This window comes from Stenella coeruleoalba (genome assembly GCF_951394435.1).
Source record: "Stenella coeruleoalba genome assembly, chromosome: 10".
In the NCBI taxonomy this organism is placed as follows: Eukaryota; Metazoa; Chordata; class Mammalia; order Artiodactyla; family Delphinidae; genus Stenella; species Stenella coeruleoalba.
In genome coordinates, this window is record NC_137156.1 from 34530191 (window position 1) to 34545646 (window position 15456).

Sequence of the window (15456 nt, forward strand, 5' to 3'; positions counted from 1 at the left end):
TAAGTAATGTATGGTGGGTCCATACAACGGAATACCATTAAGCTATTAGGAATGCAATGAATCTTTATTTGCTGATGTAGAAAGATGTCCATTGTTAACTTTTTTTAAAGTCACGTTATAGGACAATAAATATAGAATATTCGTATTTTTGTAAAATGTTAAGGAATGCTGTTGAGGTGTTCCCTTTTTTGGGGGTAGGTACTCACTTTTTACTCTATGTACTTCTATAGTGGTCACTTTTAATAAGCATGTGAGGAAGGGGTTAAGTGAGAACATTTTCATGAAGGAAACTTCCGTGGTAGTAAGGGAGGAGAAAGAAGCTGGCTAGAGAAGAAAACTGCTCATTTCATATGAGAAAGGATATATGAGATATATCAGTCAAGTTTTTAAGTAAGAAATGAGGACTGGAATGGCAAGAAGAGGGGATATAGTGGAAGTTGAGAACATTTGGTGGAGATTTTAAAGGCAGTGATAAAGAGCTTGCATTTGATTTGAAAAATGATCTATAAAATGGAGATGATAATAATACCTAGTCCACTGGGTTATTGTGAGGACTGAAGTAAATAATGCATATAAAATATTTAGAACAGTGACACATAGTAAGTGCTCAATGTTAGCTATTATTATTGAGTGAAAATACATTATCTTTTGTAAGCCAGAATAAATTAATGCGTTGTCTTTTATTGTGTGTGGTGATGATTCTGCTAACCCCACTGACAGACATGTAGTTTGGGTTTTTTTCCAGTAGTATTGGTGGTTGGCCTAACCATTCCTAGTCTTCACCTTTGATCCTCCCACCTACTAATACTTAGTATCAAAATCTGAAAACTGAAATCTGAATACAATTTTAGAGCTTTAGACATATGATGTCCTACCAGTTGCTATTGGGTTTGTTTACCAATATTAGCATGTATACTAGCTAACATTTGGGGCTTGTAAAAAGAGGGGAACAGGTAATTTGGGGGGGAAACATCATTTTCTGTGCCCATGGGATATGGAATAGATATGTCACTTTGCACCGAATGTGTTAATCAGTTTTTGTTAGCAATGCAATGTAATGAGCATATTAGCTACAGCACCTTCATTGGCAGCCAGCAGTCTGCTTGTGAAATCTTTTAGAAAACAGAAATCTGGCGAGAAGTATTCCTGAGCAGTGGAAATATCTTTGGGGGGAAAATAAAGTAGAAGAAAATTTTCTACCAAAAAGAAATTGTTTCACTACTGCGAACCACGAGAAAAGTTGTTTTACCTGTGGGCTAAGATGTGACGACATAATTTTTTACGGCTTTAAAGTGAGTTCTTTTCGTATTTCGATTTTTCATTTAAGTTTGTTATTTAAAGAACTTCAAGGTATATTTACATTTGATGAAAAATATTGATAAAACTGTTTTAAGAATGGTGAATTTCTCATTTTATAGTATATATTCTAATGTAAATTATTTTCCCCTTCCACTTTCAGTTAAAACGTATCTTAAAACATATCTTTTTGTTGTTTTTTAAAAAAATCTTCAGCTGAAATAACAAAAGTTTATATTTAAGCACAGCACTTGGCACTTAAGAGGTGTTCAATAAGTTTTTATTGAATAAATTAATGTATGCATGAATGAAAAATATTCTGAATTTGGACTTTATACTCTGTGATTTGGGCACAGCCTAGCATTGCTGTATAAAGGCCTTCTGTTCAGCTCCCATTTTCATGCCCATTTTCCTCTCCCACCCCACAAGCACCCTCTCAAATGTGTTTGTCATATGTCCTTGATTCTATATGCATCTTTATAAGATACTTAGTGATTTTTGTGTGTGTGTGTGTGTGTGTGTATCTTTAATTCTGAAATTGCTCATTATACCACGCTGGCGTAGAATTTGGCTATAGAATTCTCCCTGTAAAAATGCTGTAGATCTTACTCTAGGTTTTACTTTTTTGGTCAGCACTGCTTTAAGATCTGTTTGTGCGTGTTGGGATGTACTTTTAGCTAATTGCTCCTAACTTCAGCATGGTATTCTGTGGTGTGTATCATTCCCATAGTGATGGATGCCTAGGCTACCGCAAACAATGCTATCAATAGACAGTCTTGTCCATGTCCATTATGGACACGTTTGCGAATTTCTTTGGGATACAGACTCAGGAGTGGCATTGTGGCATAAGTATTTTCAGGCTGCTGAATGGTTGTATCACTTTACACCCCACAGGCGTTGCATTCCCCACCTCCCCAATGCATGGTATTGTTCACATTTCTAATTTTGGCCATTTAATAATGTCTCATTTTAATTTGTATTTTCTAATTACTAGTAAGTTTGAGCATTTCTTCATATTCAAGTTAGCAATTTCCCTTCTGTGAAATAAGCATGAAAGATTGAACGTAGTATTTTATTAACTTTTTTCAAGCTGGAGGAACTTTCGGTTGTGCATTGTATTTTGTAAGATATTAGTATATTTTCTCAAGCTTCAAAAAGGGAAGAATATCATCCTTATGCGGAATCTTAAAGTATTGTTTTTCTTCCTGATCCCAAGAGATGATGAAACAAACTTTTTTCTAAGTATTCAACTTAAAAGCTATAAAGTATGCTACAGTTAAAGCATCTTACTGATCTATTCGCAGTGCCTTCATGTATGCTAAACATTGAGAGCAAGTGTTTGTGCCAGAGTAGATTCGGTGGGAAAGTGCTTCATTGTGTTAGTTAAAAAAAGAAAATCTCCCCTGGTCAAAAACTAGTACACGATTATCAAAAAAATCAGATCCAGCTGCTTCTCCCTGTTTATAGTCTCCCTAGATGTCAGGAAACTGGTAAATAGCAGACAGCACCTTCTCTAACTTGCCTTTCCATGAAGAGCCCAGCACTTGATCGAGGAGAACCGTCTTAGCACTTACTGAATATAAGCAGATAATATCAAAAATGATGAACAGATACCATATTATACTCCTCATTTTTCTATGAAAGGGCAATAGAAAATATGGATGTTTTGGTTTTTAAAGTGTTTGTGGATAGAGAACAGCATATTTCCTAATTGAGATGCCACTTCTCAGTGTCTTCTAGAAAGTTGGACAGCCGTTTCAGATTTGCATGTGAATCTCACTCCTGTTAATTTCAGGTCTCAGGAAAGGAGGAGTGACTGATATAAAATGCCCTTTCCTTGTTCAAACAGGTTCGCAGTATTTGTACTTTCCTTTCCTGAGGAAGCAATGCAGTTTTTAAGTGTTTTCATTTCTGACCAAGATGTGATACAATCAAATCGTTATGTTGACTTTGGTTTAGCATCTGCCTGACTGAGTGGAAAAGGAATTTTAATTTGTGACATGATTGACGTAGCCATAAACCATGAACTTTTCCCAATAATACCATAATATGTTAAAACAAGTTACTCCTTTTTCTCTTTTTGCTGGTTTTGTGGTTATGTCTTTTGAGTAAGTTTCTATCAGCAAAACATTTTTTCCTGCTCTTAATTTTTTTCAAACTAAGCCACACTGTATGCTAAGATGTAGAGTTTCCCAAGTACTTTGATTTTGCTCTGCCTTGAAAATTACTGTTTTTCTTTCATTATTTTTTTCCTCAGAAATCTTGCTTGGAAAATTATATTTTTAGATGTGATTTTAAAATGTTCTTTTTAACCTTTTCAAGAATCTTTTAAAATTTAATATTTATCAATGCTAAGTCTGAATAAGCATAAAAAGTGTACTACCTGCTTTTCTCCTCCCCAACATTCTGCCTCTCCAGAGACCTCCATTTTCTACTCCTCCAGCAGTTCTTTTGGTATTTAATGCCATTTTTTCTAAACAGTAGGTTAAGCTGCTGTTTTTAAAAATCTGTATAGGGTTTTCTCTAGACCTGAACAGCTCTCATCATGGGATCTGCCTTCCTGAATAGCCTAGGTATTTTCTTCACCTCCCTATGTTGGAACTCCCTGTTTCCTGGACCCCATATCTTCCCCCTTCATTGTTTATATTTTAATTAAGCAATTCCTCCAGAAGTTTTCTAAGAAAAGGGTGCATGGGATGTAAATCTGCATGTATGAAAATGTCTTCATTTTCTCTCATACTTGATTTATAGTTTACCTGGCTCTAGAATTCTAGATTGGAGAATATTTTCTCTGAGTTTAAGAGGCATTGCTGTATTGATTTCTAGCTTCTATTATTGCTATGAGAAGGCTGGTGGTGTTCTGATTCTTGTTTTTTTTCCCCCTCCTTGGTTGGTTTTAGGATCTGATCTTTGTCCCTGATGTTCTAAAATTTTGTGATAATCTGCCTCACTTGTTTTATCTGTTGTGCCGGGCACACTGAGAGGCTTTTCAGTTTGGAAACAGATTTTTTTTCAGTTCTGGGAGATTTCCTTAAATTCTTTTTTCTTTTTCTTTTTCTTTTGGCTGCGTCGGGTCTTAGTTGCAGCATGCGGGATCTTTTCCTTGTGGCATGGGCTCTTCGTTGCAGCGCGTGGGCTTCTCTCTAGTTGTGGCATGCGGGTTTTCTCTCTCTAGTTGTGGCACACGGGCTCCAGGGCACATGGGCTCTGTAGTTTGCGGCACGCGGGCTCTCTTGTTGAGGCGCGCCGGCTCAGTAGTTGTGGCACGCAGGCTTAGTTGCCCTGACCAGGGCTCGAACCCGTGTCCCCTGCATTGCAAGGTGAATTCTTTACCACTTGACTACCAGGCAAGTCCCTTGAATTCTTAAATTATAACCAACCTCCCCCTTGCCCCCCGTTTTCCTATTCTTTCTCTCTGGAACACTTATTTGTGTTTGAAACTTGTGGACTAATGAGTCCTTTAATTTTACCATCTTTTCTATTTCTCATGTTTTTGGTCTCTGTTCTACTTTCTGGGATGTGTTTTGAACTTCATCTTCAGACTCTTCTAATTTTATATTTTCTCTATCATTTTTAATTTTCAAGAGGTTTTTCTCTGAATGCTGCTTTTTATTGTTTTCTATTTTTGTTTCATGGATGGTATAACTCTTCTCTGTTTATATTAGTTACAATTTTTAAAAGTTTTCTGCAGCCTCCAGTATCATCTCTGTTTTCCTTAAAGTACCTTTACTTGATCACTTGTTTCGGTCTTTCTTTTAGGGAATTTCCTTAAATGTATGGCCTTGGCCATCTTACTCGTTTTCCAGAATGAGCTACTGAAAAACTGAAAGCTGAATTTGCCTGAGTGGGGGCTTCTAAAAGTTAAATGGTGGTCTTCATTATAAGTTGATTAGCCAGGAACCCACTTTGGTGTGTGGGGGGGCGGGGGGGGATGTCACCTCCACCAGTCAGTATTTGTAGGTGTTTTTCTTTTCTCTTAGCCAGGTTTTCCCCAGAGAGAATGCTCCAACCATTGGCTTACACACCTGCCTTCAGCATCTGGGGAGCTGAGTGGGGAAGGAGCTGGGGATATCTACCTTTCAGGATCTCAGCCTTCCTTGAATCCCCATCTTTTTAGACTGGTCAGCCTGCCCCTAGTTGTGCCCAAGTCCAGAGTCTCTTTAGTTTCCAGAGAGTAAATTCCCTTCCTCTGACCAGTGGCTGCTTGGAGTCAGGGTGGGAACCTTGGAGTAGAACTTTCACCCTGTGCTCCTTTATTCAGCCCTGCCTGCTGTTCCCACTTTCAGATCATTCTGAGCTTTTCTGGTGTTTCCCAGCACAATTCAGTTTGCTCTGAGCTTCCCCTTAACATGCTCTTAGTTTTTGCTTTCTTTACTGTGCTAAATCAAATAGCTAATCAATCTGCTTTTCAGCTTCCAAAAACTTTGTTGTAGTTGTTTCCTTTCCTAGTCTTTGTCCTTATGAATTTCATGTTTTTAATGCCATTTTAGTGGATTAGGGAGAGAGCAGAGGTAAATGAAGGTATTCAATGCATCAATTTTCATTGAAGATCCAAATTTATTTCTTTGATGCCCTGTTTCAACACTACTTAATAGGTAGATGGTTTATAGCAGTTGAAAAATTTTGCTACAGTAACAGAATTGTACAAGATATAAATTCATTTGGTCTTTGCTACCCCTTTGGATTAATGCCTAGCCTATAGCTTGCTATGAGAGAATGACATCTAAATGACTTCGGGAAGTTTGCAGATAGTGTAATAGAAATTAAGGTCATTAAGTAACTTAAATATTCCTTTTTCAGATGTGGAAACTGAGACCCAGAGAGCAGAGGTGGCTTACCTATGGTCACTTATCTGTCCTGAACTAGAACTGAGTCTCTTCCCCAGTGTTCTTTTCCTTGCCAATGTGGTTCTGTCTTCTCTCATCAAAGTAGCTGGAAATAGGAGCCCTTTATCATGGCTTATGTCACCCAAATGTCCTGTTAGTTTAGTGTGGGCTTTAGGTTGCAGTCATGGAATTTTTTTTTTTTTTAATGTTCTTCTTCCTGTTAAAGATTGGGGTCTGGTTTTATTGGGGTGAACTTTAAAACTCAAGAAAAGTTGTGTCTTACCCTTTTAAAGATGTTTCTGTTTTGAAGAATTTATATTGAGCATTTAAAAGGTTTCTTTTTTCTTCCTACTATTCACTTTTCAGTGGCCTCCAAAAGTTCTTTGTCAGGGAGGGCAGAAACTCTTTCCTGAATGTAATTATAGCAGATAAAATTATTTAGAACAAATTAATATCCCTGTTAAAATGTTTAAATAATGTGGAAAAAGGAAACTCTTGTAAAAATGTCAAGTTTCTTTGGAGAAATCCTAGAATGCTTTCTCTATCAATTTTTCAAAACTCAATTCTCAATTCTCCTCTTCCAGGACCCCTTCCTGCATTTTACCCCATGACATAAATCTTTTGTCTTATTTCTCTTTCCCTCCTATATTTTGTACTTTGCACCGTTTGCCCCAGAACACTACCGAATTCGTTGTATGTTGACTAGGATTCTTTGGTGATTTTTATTTATATGTAAAATTCTTGGGGGCAGAAACCCTGCTTTATACTTTTGAATAAATTCACTTCTACACATATTTATGGAGTGCCTTCTTTGAGGCATTGGGTTCCTCTGTAGGTCCCAGCATCTTTGGGGTACACATTAGGACACTGACAGGTGCTGATGATTGGGAAAACTCACCTTTTCTCCAGTCACTATTAGGAGACGATTGAAAGAATGGGCTTTGCCCCTTGCTTTGTGTCACGTTGGTGACTAGTAATAACAGCTGGGAGCAGAGTGGGGAAAGCCTGTTTGGAAGCTAAGGAGTCTAATGTTTCCTTAACTGGAAAGTGAACATGTTGGAATAGAAGCCCTCTGAGCTTCCTTACACTCTCCAGATTTCATGATTATAAAGAGGTGCTCCTAGTGAATCAATGACACCCTTTAAAACAACTGACCCACAGAGAAAAATGTCTCTTAGGATTGAGTGGAATCCAATGGAAATCTTTCCTTGACTGAGCTAAACTGTTGCATACATAATCTGAAGTACCTGGAACACTTAGAATGATAAAGCATTGTTTTCTTGTTGTTGTTGTTTTTTTCCTCTCATCCTCTCCTAAGGTTAAATAATGCTTTCTCATTATTATTCTTTAGAAATGTATTAACTTTTACTTTTCCAATTTTTTAAAATTGTGAAATATGACATACGTGAAATACATTTTAAAACATATGTACATTTTAAAGACTAGTAAAACAAAAGCTGGAGTAACATCCTACAAGGGGAAAAGTTCCCTACATCATCCTCCCTCATGTCCCACCGCAGGTTAACCACTGTCCTGACTATTATCAAGAAAGTTAGGAATTTGCTTCTCTTTATTATGTTTTAAATTTCTAAACTTGAAAAATAGCCCAGTAATGAAAGATCTTTAGTCTTTTTACATGTGTGTATATATATATATATATTTTTTTTAATTTATTTATTTTTTTGGCTGCATTGGGTCTTCATTGCTGCACACGGGCTTTCTCTAGTTGCCGCGAGTGGGCTTCTCATTGCGGTGGTTTCTCTTGTTGCAGAACACAGGCTCTAGGCTCGTGGGCTCAGTATTTGTGGCTCACGGGCTCTAGAGCGCAGGCTCAGTAGTTGTGGCACACAGGCTTAGTTGCTGCGCCGCATGTGGGTTCTTCCCAGACCAGGGCTCGAACCCATGTCCCCTGCATTGGCAGGCGGATTCTTAACCACTGTACCACCAGGGAAGCCCGTATATTTTATGTTTTACACAACGTAATACTAGAAAAATAATAGGTAACATTTATTGATCACCTACCTCACGCCACTGAGTTTTCTGAACTCTGTACACATTGTAACTCCCTAATAATTGTATGAGATAGGTGAGGAAACCGAGTCATGGAGCTAGGAATTTGGTCCCACTGGGATTCTAATCCAGCCAATCTGAGTCCTAAACCTGCTCTCTTAACTACACCTAATTAGGGTGTTGTCTTATTATTTGATGCAATTTTATATTTTTAATATCTGCATCTATTTTGTATCTTTGAATACTCTAACCAGATCACAAGGTAGAACAATACAGAGTTGGAAAGCTCTGCAGGCGTTAGATCTTGACCAAATATCTTCTCATTGCTTGACACAGATATACAGTCCATCAAGTTATCTAAATCTTATTATATGTTTAGTATTGTCCATTTCAGAGCACTCCTAAAATGTTTATTTTATAAATGTTCTTTTTTATGGGAATTTTCAGGGAAAACCAATAATATCACTTACATCTGTAGTGTAATGAATAGTGATATTTCACTTAGAGTTAAATTTTTAAAAGAAGAGCTTTGATTATAGGAAGCATTTTCTAATATAATATTTCAAAATTCTTTTAAAATATACTTTTATGTTTGTAAGACACAAGTAATTTTTGGCGCTTGTTTAGATATGGTCACCAAGAGATAGCTTCTTTATACGACAGTTACTGACTCTATTTAGTGAATTAATGTTTCCTTTACAGTGTTTTCTCTAAAAACAGCTAGCTGTAGTGACAAATCTTTATGTTTCAATTTTAAAATTAGATACTGTTTCTGTAGAAGGAGTACAGATTTACAGCTCAGTAGCTCCTGAACAAGGCATATAAAGTGCCTTAGAATATTGCTGTCTGCCAACTAAGTTTTACCATGGCACAAAACTTTACTTAAATAAACCTCATGTTGTTTGCCGCTGATGTGGAGTTACTGGCAACTTAAAGTGATTATCTTGGGCCTAGGCACTGCTGTTTTCTTGCTGTATGATACTGGACTAGTCATCTAATCACCATTTGAGTATCCATTCTTCATCTGTAAAATGCTGCTGATGTCTACCTCATTGTGAGAATTAACTGAGCAAATATATATGAAAACCGCTCACACAGCATGGTATCTACTAAAAGTATTATAAATGTTTGTAAATGTTCTCTTCCCATTATAATTTGCTGCTCTGTGCTGATAAAATTGTTGTATGGTATTTATAAAATGTGCTTGGTAATGACCAAATTAATGCTTTAAAAATGGCTTGAATGAATGCTGGCAGACTGAACTCTACCAATTAGTAATATTAATCGTATGTGGAGATTATAAAAAACAGGATTATATTTAAGCACAGTGATGAAATAGCAACTCCAGCACATGCTATATGGAAGGTCATTTTTGTGGCTGACACTGCTGCTCTACAAACTAAATGGGATTCGGTCTTGCTTTTGTTTGTATATATTTATCGTGGATAAGTGAGAATGTAAGCATATTATGCTATTGCTTTTAGGTCATTTTATTTTTTGGTGAGGAGGAATTCCCAATCTGGCTAAGGTTGTATTTTCTTTATTCCGTATTAAGTAGTTAATTAAGACCAGAATGTTATTTGAAACATAATAAAGAGAAGCAAATTTCTAACTTTCTTGATAATAATCAGGACAGTGTTTAACCTGGGGTGGGACATGAGGGAGGATCACATAGGGAACTTTTACACTTGTAAAACACAGCTTCATAAGCCCATGGACCGAGACTTACCTGGTGGCACAGTAGATAAGACTCTGCGCTCCCAATGCAGGGGGCCCGGGTTTGATCCCTGATCAGGGAACTAAATCCCACATGCATGTCGCAATTAAGAGTTCACATGCCACAGCTAAGGAGCCAGCGAGTTGCAACTAAGGAGCCTGCCTGCTACAACTAAGGAGTTGGTGAGCCACAACTAAGGAGCTCATTTGCTGCAACTAGGGAGCTGGTGAGCTGCAACTAGGGAGCTGGCGAGCAGCAACTAAGGAGCCCACCTGCTGCAACTAAGGAGCCGGTGAGCTGCAACTAAGGAGCCCTGGAGCCGCAACTAAGGAGCCTACATGCTGCAACTAAGGAGCTGGTGAGCAGCAACTAAGGAGCCTGTCTGCCACAGTTAAGACCCAGCGCAACCAAATAAATAAATATTTAAAAAATAAAATAAACCCATGGACCACATTTCTGTCTAATGCTGAAAAAGCATTTTTTTTGAAAAAGCATTTTAATAAATAGCTTATAAGATTCATTTGGCAAGTGAACTTAGAATTTACCACCTAGATTATTCTGAACCAAGGTCAAAGTGTATAAATGCAGTCCTAGCACCCTTTGTGTTTCACAGAAAATCGTAAATCTGTCTGTTTTGCAGTTTCTGTTCAGAGGTCCTGAATTTGAACTTAAAACATTATTCAGAGCCATTAATGGGTAAAACCCATGGCAAACTAATAACTTAGAATCTCAGAACAGTAAAGTCAGCAGATCTTAAGCCCTTGTTCGGGCTGTCCATACTGCACAATGTTTTATGTTTCTTTTTGCATTATTACTTACCCTGGTGATATGTACACAATTTTAGAATTTTAAATTTGAGTGGGACTGGAGATCACATAGCTCTTCAGTGGCAGAGTGTGGACTGAGACCCAGACTTCCTGCTACCTAATCTCACTCTCTCTCTTCCCACCAGTCTATGCTGAGCTTCCTAACTTCGTGGCCAAGAGAGATTTAATTGTGTTCTTCTTAAAATTCGATATGAGGTCTCTTTATTTAGTTGTGGATGCATGTAAACTTTTGCCTTATTTAGTTGTGTGAGTTTCCTCTGCCTTTGTATTTTCCAAGCCTTTTGGCCTGTTTTTCCTTTAATTAGATATGACTGATCGTTTTTGATTTAAAAAATTATTTATGACATTATGACTTAAAAATATGTCATTTCATAGACTTTCTGCCCAATTACCGAGAAAGCATCTAACTCAGGTTCTGAGCCACTGGCTGTTTGGCAGAGACAATGAGAATATGTTTTCACTCCAAAACAATCAGCATTAGCTGTAGCTTCCTGGATTATCACACCTGCTTTGTCTACTCTCAGGGTTGTCTTGAGGCATCTGAGAGATATGTGGGGAAGCACTTTGAAAACCGTAAAGTGCCATAACAATATGTTGCATGCATGCATTCATGCATGAGTCTTCTGGTTAATTGTATACTTGAGACCTTTTGTCATAAGACATTTTGTTACATGAGCTCATAAATTGGAATATGAGCAAAGATGTGACTGGGTCAAGGGAAACACTTAAATCCAGCAAGGACTTGCTGGTAGGAAAATTAAGGAGTGAATGGGTGGTGGGAAATAAGCCTAGAGTGTTAGTGCCTTAGAATGTAAATGGAAATAACAGATGGACTTGAAAACTTTTTCTTTGTTTAATATCCAGTCTTTTCATTCTTTCATCAATATTGAGCACCTAGTGAGCACTAGGCACTTTTTTAGACATCACTGTTGTTCACAGTTAGTTAGATAAGATGCTACTGCTGTCCTCCAGGAGCTTATGGGGAAGGCAGTTACAGACAAGATACGACAAAGGATAATAAATGTTTATATTTTGGAACGTACCACATGGCTGACCTTGCTGAGCTACAGTCTCGGTTAATTTCTTTTTTTTTTGCCATGCGGCATGCGGGATCTTAGTTCCCTGACCAGGGATCGAACCTGTGCCCCCTGCAGAGAAGTGCAGAGCCTTAACCACTGGACCACCAGGGATGTCCCTTGGTTAAATTTTTATCTGATTTAAATTTATTAATATTCTCTTGTTCAACTTTCTAAACTTTTAAAACTATGAAATATGTAATATATTAAAATATTTTGAGATATATAATATAAATCTGTATTTTAACTATATATAAAATATATATATTTTAGATAACCTTAATTACGTAAAATATGGATCTTTTCTACTTGGTAAGTCATCTGAACATTCCCTACCTGACTACATTAATATTAGAGATCTCTTAAAGGGCATTGCTGCCGTCCCCTTGATGTTAGTCGCTGATGCTAGATTTTCCTTTTTGGGGGGGAGGGGCTGAGATGGGTCTTTGTTGCTGCACGCAGGCTTTCTCTAGTTGCAGCGAGCGGGGGCTACTCTTCGTTGCAATGCTCAGGCTTCTCATTGTGGTGGCTTCTCGTTGTGGACCACAGGCTCTAGGCATGTGGGTTCAGTAGTTGCAGCAGGCGGGCCCTAGAGCGTGCAGGCTTCAGTAGTTGTGGCACGTGGGCTCAGTAGTTGCAGCGCACCGGCTTAGTTGCTCCGCGGCATGTGGGATCTTCTCGGGCCAGGGCTCGAACCCGTGTCCCTTGCATTGGCAGGCAGATTCTTAACCACTGTGCCACCAGGGAAGTCCCGATGCTAGTATTTCTTAAGAGCAGAAACCTGGGTTTGAATCCTAGCTCTGCCACTTATTAGCTGTCAAACTTATTTGTACCTCCGTTTCGGTGTCTGTGAAATGGGAATAAAGATAATACCTACTCACAGTTATTGTGAGAATTGAATGAGTTAATATATGTTAGAGTGCTTAGATGAGTGTCTGGCTCACATTAAAGGCTATATAAGTGTTATCAGCAGCCATCATCATTGTTATTTGGCAGAATAAAAGTAAGTTGAGTAAAGTTTTCAGGAATGGATTTTCTCCTCAATCCCTGAAAATTGCTCTAAACTAAAGGTAGAAAGATACAGGAAGGAAACTAAACATTTTTTAGTCATCAGCTACGTGCCAGGCAGCATGCTAGCATTTTACCTGCATTTTCATTTAATCCTTACACCAGTGCTCTGAAGTAGATGAGAAAACAGGCTCAGAGAAGTTAAATTACTTGCAAAAGGTCTGGTATGGCCACCGTGATGATAACTGGTCTCTGTTACTCTACATCCTATACTCTTGCATTGCACATGCCACAAAGCCTGAGAGTTCAGCAAGTTTCACTCATGATAGGTACACTTGGAATGTGCTTGTTAGGGACTTTATTTCTAATGATGGTTTAAAGGGATGTCATCCACATTTTTAGTTCCTGCTGCAGTGATTTGTTTTATATATCTGAATTTCCATCCCCCCCATTCAAAAGTATATTACAGTAGTATAAATAATATAAGTGGGACCTAGATGGAAAATATTTGAATGTGTGTAGTCTTATTAAGTTTGCAGAATTAAGCTGACCTATTATAATTTCCCAGTTTTCAAGATCACCATCATAATTATTGAAGTCATTACTCTTCAAATTAATAGCTATTTCATAGGGCTTTTAAGCCTAACTTCTGTGTAGTTAATGTATCCTAGGTGCTCAGTATAGAACTGATTATTTGGTCAGCTTTTGGAGAACATCCAGAATTAATTCAAATAACTTGGATTTAAAAGTAATTAAGTTAATTTTAATGGTTTGGTGTTCTCATATTGAAAGTAAGGCTGTTTGGTTAGGAAAGAGGGGTATTCCCTGGCGGTCCAGTGGTTAGGACTCTGTGCTTTCACTGCCGAGGGTGCGGGTTCAATCCCTGGTTGGGAACTAAGATCCCACAAGCCACATGGCGCGCCCCCTCCCCCCCCCAAAAAAAAGGTAAAGAGGGAAATTTTATGGATGTAAAACACCCATCCATACAATGTCAGCTTAGCTTCCTGGATGAGGTTGCCTCAAACCCCCAACCTAGAATGTGGAAGTTATATGCTCTTCTCTTCCTGAAAATATTTGTGCATTTCCTGGGTTTTATCATCTTGCAATTGCTTCTGCCTCCTAGGCACCTATTTTTCTTGCTTTGTGCCTCTGATGTGCACCATGGTGCCCTCAGATGTGATACTTGGCTCCTTCTCTGATTCTCAGAAAGGCCCTATTCATAGAGGGCATTTGTGTTTTTAGTACACCTAACTGAAGAAAGGAGGCAAAATAGAGGTGGGTAAGCCCTATATTGCATTAATACAACTTCTATTAAGGCACCCCTGTTCTGAAAATGTTCCAGACTTCCCTTGACTGGAGAACTTCACCCCCACGTAACCCCAGCTTTGCTCCACTGTACTAACTATTCTTTTCTCCTCTTCCTTTCCCTCTCCTCATCATCCTTCTCTCTTTCAGAAATAAAATAAGTTCTTCCCCTTGTCTAGTGTAAAGCAATTTCCCTTTCTTGACAGTCATTCTGGGATCTTGACAGGCATTCTGCAGGGAACCGTCCACCCCAAGGGAACATGAGTGGTGGGGGACCCTATGAGGGAACATATTTTCACAAAGAAGGCTTCTTCTAAGAGGAATTCTTGTGTTAGTTATTAGGATAGCAAAATAGAGAGTTTTTCATCTTGTTACATGGTGGCAGACGGTGTATTAATCTCAAGCTTATTGAGTCCTGCCTCCTCAATAAAGTGTCAGAAACCTAAAAATTGATTATACATGTAATTTGTCCAAATTCTACATTCTAGATAACTTTGACTAATGCAGTGTCCTTGCGTATAGAATGCATGCTGCTTACCTAAAAGTCATGAACCCGTCTAACACAAAGATGTCACCTCCTGGCATCTTTCATTATTAACATATTTCATTTATACAAAAAGAATTTTGGCTTTTGAAACACAATTATTTTTGTTGCCATGAATTTGTTTTGGTTTTTCTGACAGTTTCAAGTTATATGCAAAGACAGTGTATAATCTTTAAAACCTAAAACAAATGCAGAAGTGCATTTCTCAGGAAGTAAACCTTTCGTACTTCCATCAGCCTCTTCATAAATGACTGTCTGGTTGCTCTTAGCTGAAAAAAAGATCACAGCTATTTTTTTTTTACTCTTTTACCTCAATTTTGAGGACTTGTGGGGATTTCACTAAATGGCATTGTATTACACTGATCCTGTTTTAGAATTTATAAGTAAAATTCATGAAATTGCTTTTCTCTTACTATATATCAGCCCGACCTTACAGATTTTTTTTCCACTGTAGGTAATAGAGAAGAGGAAACCTAACCAATGACTGTGGAATAATATGGAAGAAGATGGAAAAAACTTGTTTAATGAGTAAGAAATAAAACTATAATAAAAAGTTATTCATAAAAACTATTCACGATAGTATTATGTATGACCAGTCTGTAATAGGTGGCCAAGGTTGGTATACTATTAGAGTGAGTGATCAGTGATCAGTCACTATCTTTGTTTTATTGCCATTCTGAGCTTTCACCACCTTTCTTACCCTTGTGAATTTCTGAGGGCTATGAATTACTTAAGCTAAGAGGGGACACAGCTATATTTGAAGAAAAAGATGGGACCTGGAGACCAGCACCTATACTGAAACAAGTCTAGGGTCGGTCTTGAAGCTTACCGGTGGTTGGATAGAGAT

The 15456-nt window shown here is 37.9% G+C and overlaps 2 protein-coding genes across 4 annotated transcripts in view; both read left to right on the forward strand.

Annotated features, from left to right (window-relative positions):
• MED20 (mediator complex subunit 20) overlaps positions 1-15120 on the forward strand; it is a 42937-nt gene extending 27817 nt beyond the window's left edge. Inside the window, exon 5 of the mRNA XM_079934696.1 lies at positions 15064-15120. The gene's annotated coding sequence lies outside the window, so the exon portion shown is untranslated. The remainder of the gene's footprint in view (positions 1-15063) is intronic.
• The window catches only part of USP49 (ubiquitin specific peptidase 49), a 71730-nt gene that overhangs the window by 18438 nt on the left and 37836 nt on the right, over positions 1-15456 (forward strand). For all 3 annotated transcript variants that reach the window (XM_079934695.1, XM_079934693.1, XM_079934694.1), the window contains exon 2: positions 15064-15137. The gene's annotated coding sequence lies outside the window, so the exon portion shown is untranslated. The remainder of the gene's footprint in view (positions 1-15063; positions 15138-15456) is intronic.